General features: G+C 35.0%; 1 long non-coding RNA gene across 7 annotated transcripts in view; it reads left to right on the top strand.

The window, feature by feature from the left end:
- The first annotated feature begins 280 nt into the window (after positions 1-280).
- The window catches only part of LOC149532247 (uncharacterized), a 30,550-nt gene continuing 23,701 nt past the window's right edge, over positions 281-7,129 (top strand). The window contains exons 1-3 of one of the 7 annotated variants that reach the window (XR_016357892.1): positions 281-554; positions 2,699-2,764; positions 5,776-5,859. This is a non-coding gene — a long non-coding RNA (uncharacterized LOC149532247). The other 6 variants (XR_016357891.1, XR_016357890.1, XR_016357889.1 and 3 more) reach the window with 6 other exon arrangements.

Genomic DNA, 7,129 nt, shown 5'->3' with positions numbered 1-7,129 from the left:
AACATAAATGTGGTGCCAACTACTTATTGGGTCCTACAACGTCCCACATGGAAAAGGTAGAGATCTCCGATTCTCTGAGCTTTCAGAGAAATTCGTACGAGTGTCCATTGACTGTTGTAAGACAATTTAATTCTTGTTTCGGTTATGTTTTTGCAACGCGCTTTTTCCTTTCCAAAATTTGGAAAGAGGTAAAAGATTTTTTCACAATTTCTAAATTGGTACGGAATTCAATCCGGATTATATTTGTTCGTTATCAATTCACATAAATTCATGTGAACCGGATTGAATTCCGTACCAATTTAGAAATTGTGAAAAAATCTTTTACCTCTTTCCAAATTTTGGAAAGGAAAAAGCGGGTTGCAAAAACATAACCGAAACAAGAATTAAATTGTCTTACAACAGTCAATGGACACTCGTACGAATTTCTCTGAAAGCTCAGAGAATCAGGAGATCTCTACCTTTTCCATGTGGGACGTTGTAGAACCCAATAAGTAGTTGCCCGTGGCTAAATGGCAGAATATTTGCACCCGACGTGACATCGCCATTAGGATTTGGTGAGACATCTCTCTCAGATTCAAATCGCCATTGCTGGAAACATCTCAATCCTTGCCTTGGAATTCTGCTCTATTAGTTATGGTATGAAGGAAGACTTCAACTGAATTTGCTATGGAGATATTTATAGTTTTTTGTCGGATCCTCGTTGAGAAGCTCGTTCGAACTTCCTACCATTCTGCTTTGTGTATCTGCTATTTGGAACTTCTATATCATGTTGCCGCCTTTTAAATACTCCATTTTATTTGATGAAAATTTAATGGCTGGGGAAAGTATGTTGTCATTGTGAACAATGATGTATGAAATCTGCAAGTGTTTCATCTCTTTGATGAAAATCTGGTGATGTCATCCCTTTTATTCACGAGGGCTTTTTCCAATATTTCTTACTGGTCACATTACAACCCATTGGGATTCACCTTAGGGCTTTGTGTATTCTGGCGTCATACGCAGATTTTCATTGGGGCTCACCTTAGGGTTTTGTGTATTTTGGTCTCATACATATCACAGTATTTGTTTGATAAGTGACTATCCTTCAACAGGACTGCCCCTGTATTTTTTTCTGATCCCTGATAAAGCTTTTTCCATCTCATAAACTCTTGTGAAAATCTTTTATTTGTATTAGTCTACTTTGACTTGAAAATATTTTCCGTATTTCTTCATATGCATACACTGCACTTTGTGGGGTGGAACGCGGATGTATGACCTAATTTCCCTCTAGAAAAGTTCATTGTTGTGTCATATTGGTTGTCTCTGTTGCAACTCTATTGAATGATTATCTTCCTGCAAATATTTGTTTGCTTCTCTTTAGATGAAATAAAAATATAAGTTCATTACAATGTTCTATATATTGTTCAATACTGCTATAAATTGATGCTGTAAGTTGGCTGTACAGATGCTTCTTTCTATTCACAATCTCTTTCTGAAAGTGCAATGGATTTTGTAGACTTTGTATGCTGATAATATCTCATTATGTATTTTTTATTCATGTCATGCTCTATCCATTGCGTTTTCTTTTTGGTACCATCTCATATATGCTTCACTTTCATAGTTTGCTAAAAACAAAACAAAACTGGGTTTTTGTATTTGTCTTTGGCTATATCTTAAAGATGTTGTTTTAAAGAAACTTTGATATCTTTTCTCTCCCACAGTTTCTAAGAATTCTACCCGTGATGGAGGCTAAACAACCCTGCTCTGCACAAAACACAGAAAATGTTGTGTCTGATTCTGCTTCGTCTTCCTGTAATCGCAAACGCAAGATCTCCTTTGCTTACAGATTTTTCCTGATTTTGCCTTACAAAAACATTTACCACTGCTCAGATTACAATGTTGCATTGCAATTATGTTGTCTATATTCCTGATGTGTAAGCTTTCTTGAAGTTTCTTAACATATTTACAACTTTTCTTATATATGATTTTTTTTTGCCTTTAGCTCATATATATATATATATATATGAGAAATTTTATATGAAGCATAATCTTACACATTCTAGCCTTCCTTTCATGCAACTGTAAAATATGAGGCTTTCATTATGGATTGGAAATCATAAATCTGTAAGTTATTTGCCTTTGTTATCAATCTTATAATGGCCAAGGTCATCTCTACAGACTCTTGATTATTTGCATATTGGACAGAATCTTTTAGAAAAAAAGGTCGACTTTCTTGGACAAGATGATTTGACAAAATAGTGTTTATTACTAATCCCTTGCTCTGCAAAAAGTTTCACTCCTCCTTACTATGTAACTTTATCATTAGCCTTCATAGGTTGAAAATCTACATCTGTAAACTCTCCCCTGCTTGCAGCCTGACATTTGATGCTGAAGAAGCTTTTACTTTATCTATATCCAGCAATATATTGTGTATTACAAATCCTTTACTCAGCCCTGTTTTTCTTTTATTGCTTGAATCTGATTGCAAAAATTGTGCAGAAAATCGTTGGTGCTCATTTCTATGTGAATCTTTCTTTGATGATTAAAACCTATAGCTGCACACATAGCATGAAAATGTTAATACTCAAAACTTTGCTTCAGATTGACTTTCCTTTTTGCAGATTATTGGATCTATATGAGCTATGATTAGGAATAGGCTAAGTGATTTTCCATTGCTTAGTCTTAAGACTAACCCTCCCTTTTTACTACTCTTTTTTAGGTGCACTGAAGATGTGAGACCCAAGCTCTACCATAATGCAAAGATGCAACAGTCCACCATAACCAGGCAATGGCAGATTCCTTTCCGTATTCCTCATTCTTTGACTTCTATGCATTCAATAATCTGTGTTCCTTATGATAGCAACCTCCACTACTTGTGTGGAACTATTTTGTATTTTATTTCCTTCCACTTTCATGCAAGACACTGAGATATTCTTGTAAATATTCATGCATACATTTGTAATATTTCTCTTTATGAGTAAAGGAGATTATCTTTTTCTATTATGAGTTGTGCACTTTTATTTCCTCTTTTCTGTACTGCCACTTCACTTCAACAAAAGAGTCTGAAACTTCTAAATAGAGTTTGAAACTTCTAAATCTTTGAAAATACATGGTAGCTTAGTTTAGTATTGGCTATAGGTATGCCAATTTTTAGCCAAGTGCTAAAAATTGGTAACATAGCTATCATGAAAGTTCATCATAGTGTATCCTCCCTATCTACATACCAACAATATGTGATGGCCACATTTGTATATAATATTTCCAAAACATTCATTGGCTTATATACCAGTACTCTCATGTTTCTATTAAATTTACCATTAAAAATTATTTAAATACTTTACTTGTTTATTTACTCATGAACCTATTTCAACATTTGATGGTCCTAATAATGTTATTCTGAAACAACAAATAGTAGGATAATGAGTAGCACTAAGAGAAAACTTGTTTTATGTTATGTGGAAAGAAATGGCTAAAACAAAAAAGCTTTAATCTTCTTAATAAGACACTAAATATAACACCCACCCTATCAATGGATTGAAGGAGTTTATACCACAATTACCAAGTTACGAATTATGGATATTGTTCAAAGACTCCATTGTACTTGACCCTTCCAGTAATTGTTCCTTTGATATATATATATACACTGATTGCTTATTTTTCTGCAACTGTGTTTATGCTTATCATGTTCTTTTCTTGTATCAGCATTAACCACCATGTCATTGTGTTTTATCAGCGCTCTGAAAACTCTAATGCTCTTTTTCTGTATCTCTATGTTATCCTCAACAGTGATACCATAGCAGTATTAATCACCATGTCATTGTGTTTTATGATTGTTCTGAAATCTCTAGTGTTATTTTTGTTGAAGTTTATGCCATCCTGGACACGATAGCAACATCATTGATTGTCTTCACAATTTATTGTGATAGCACTACTGCCCTTTTCTTATGTCTTCCTTTTCGAGAGTTGACATGACTATTATAACTTCAATACTGTCCCTAGACCAATGCACAGTCAAATGAACAAATTCTCATACTTCCCTACCTAAGGCAGGGACTCAAGCTGCACACAGCCCTTGTTATTCCAAGAATTTAAGTAGAGAAAAAGTGGAAGAGTGAAAACATGAAATAAAGGCAGAATGGTCTAGAAAGCTCATAATATTTAAAAAGTCTTCATTTTTCATTGCATCTTTTGAAGAGCTTGGAGAGCAAGTGCGGCTAGGGTTTCTCTGGTTTTTTTTGCAGCCGCCATGAATGCTGATGCCGCCATTCATTGATTGCTGGAAGGTATGTTGTTTCTGGTTTTCTTGTTCTACTGTTATGTATTATTGTTGATGGCCGCCATTGTGAAAGGGATTTGCTGGAGATTTTTTTGTTGATATCATCTATACCTGCGATTCGCTTTCTTTTTTCCTTGATTTTCCACTAAATATGTCATTTATTTCTTCTCGAGTTGGCTTTTCCATGAAATTATTTGCTGGAATTAAGCTTTTCGTTGCTTATATTTGAAGAAGAATGTCCATAATCCCGATTCGGTGGCACATCTTTAATCTCAGAAGACCCCAAGGAATGGGAAGATTCTGTCCACGGTCCCTCTCTTTGATGCTTTATCAATAGTGTGAACTTCAAATGAGGTAATTGTGCTTCGGCTGCCAATCTTCGAATAAGGTTCAATTGTGAATTGTAGGGACTGATTACATCAACATTGTTCACACAAACACCTCCATTCACAAGTGCTTTAACAATCTTCAAAAGAAAAGTTGCCTCTGTGGGATTATTTACAGCATTGTGCACTTTTGTTCTTGGAGCTGGTAATAAATCTGTATTATGAGAATATGATACCCCTTTTGTTTGGATGTTAAAAACCAGCATTTTCTTATGAATTAACTAACCCGTGTAGCTTAAAAACAAAAAATTGACCCTAAACATGGAAGATTTCTTTCTTCCCTTCTTGCAAAACTCTTATTTTTGCCGACTCAAATCCAAATATTCAAAATCAAAGCGAGCTCCCTGATTATTGACCACTTCCATCTGATGATTCTGTCATGCAAATCTTACCTATATGCTCTGGTGAATACAGCAACATGTGTATGGTTTCAATTACAGTCAGATAGGGTACTGGTTGAATTATACTATATATATATATATATATATATATATATATATATATAGGCCCATATCTTCTCCATTCATTTGACTCCAACATATCTGATAGAGCTGGAACTATGAGTTTGTTTCCTTTTAGAGCCGCCGCATATCATTTCCTGTAGATGAATTTTCCTTGAGCATTCCATGGCAGCATCATGGCACTCTCGAATCTCATGCACATCATCAAGAATATAATCATGGCACTGTTCTTGGATGGCCTTTTTAAGAAAGTTTTCACTATCCCCTGTTTGTATAATGTTTTCTATGGTCTCTTCATCTGGATGTTCACCTGTAGCAGTATAGTATATTTCCATGTCATTTAACATAATGCCCGCTTGCTTTCTTTTACGAAATTGACTTGCACATGACTCTTCAGTTTCTATTTCCTTCATACTTCTTATTGCTTTATACAGTACAGCATTCTGGTCTCTCTTAACAGAATATTTGAAATGGTTTTTTATGAAGTTCGGGCACAGGCTCGTGACACTCACAAACTACCTTTCTGTGATTTGCATCTGAGCACTTAGAGTACTGTTATTGTTTTTTGTATGCATTCAGAATAAGAGAAATATGACATGTGTGAGTACGTAGTTGTAGATAACCAGTCATTGCTTAGATCATAAAGATCTAACTCCACTTCTTTCTTTTGCAGGAGAACAAAAACCGGGAGCTTACCGGATCGAGGGCTGGACCAGGAGCAGCAACAGAGAATACTTAACTAGTCAAAGTCTGAAAGGCAATGACTGGTTACCCCTGACTCTTCTCTCATATGTTGTATTTTTCTTATTCTTAATATATATGAAAAATAGTAGTTGGACTCACGACTTGTGTGAGATATTTCATTTCCAGCATTTTTCCATTCATTTCATACTTTGTAAAAATGAAAATTGTACATATCAGTGATGATTTATACAATTAACATTATATCTCTTTTGCTCATAATTTCATATATGATTGCAAAATGATGAAATGTGAATAAATGAAAAATGAATGTTTTCTTCTGCAATTCTTTCTGTGATGTTATTTTAAGTAAAATTTTCAGCATGTGTAAAATTTTAGTAACATTTTTGGCGACCTCTGCTGTATGTCTGCCTGCTGGACATTTGACCAATTTTCTCTTATTCATTGGGCACAGAGTCTGAAATTATGCATTCCTAGCACCTAGACCTAACACAAAGCGACTTCTAAAGTTGCTGGTTCAGTTTTGAATGCATGCATGTGAGTTTAATAGGACTCTTATTAGGTTGACGGATATGCATAATCAAACTCAGGTAGTAGCTTTAGAAGCCAAAACCTTCATCATTTGATCATCTCAGTTATGTGTGGATGAATGTGTGGATTTGAATGGATGCATGTGAATAGTGATATGTGGATATGCATGTAAGGTTGGCAACAGGACTTTGAGTAGCTGCAACATTATGTATATGCATATGCATGTGTATACTAAGTATGTGTAAGCATTTAAACACACGCATCAATGCGAGCATGAATGAGATGGGTGAATGATGAAGCTTAACAACATAAACCAGCAACTTGACTAACCTAAAAACAAGACAAGAAACTAATTGAGGACAAAAAACAACGGCGAACATGTGCTTGGACAGCACTTAGGAAAAATAAAGAAACACTTAGCCTATCGTAAACTAACAGTACAACAAATGATCAAACAAATCCATTCACTGGATAGTTAAAATAGCTACCCTTCCTCTTTAGGATATAATACTGTACATGCGTGAGGACAACTGATAAGAAATGAAGTACATACAGTTGTGTAAAGAACTGATGCACTATCTCTTGAAAAACATAAACAAATTGACTCACCTCCACCGACAAATTCTTCTTTCCATTGTTCAGAGGTAGATAAGTGAGTTGACTTTTAGCTTCAGCTTCATTCGAATATTCATGTTTGAACACAAACACGACTGGTTTTTCTTTGCTGGTCTCCATTCTTACTAAGTGCCTAATGGGACAGCCTCTGGAGATGGAAAACTTTGCACTTAACCTGC

This window comes from Cupressus sempervirens, chromosome 10, assembly GCF_028749045.1.
Source record: "Cupressus sempervirens isolate cs-2001-9-10 chromosome 10, ASM2874904v1, whole genome shotgun sequence".
In the NCBI taxonomy this organism is placed as follows: domain Eukaryota; kingdom Viridiplantae; phylum Streptophyta; class Pinopsida; order Cupressales; family Cupressaceae; genus Cupressus; species Cupressus sempervirens.
The sequence above is the reverse complement of the archived record's forward strand: the minus strand, read 5'-3'. Positions and strand labels throughout refer to the sequence as shown.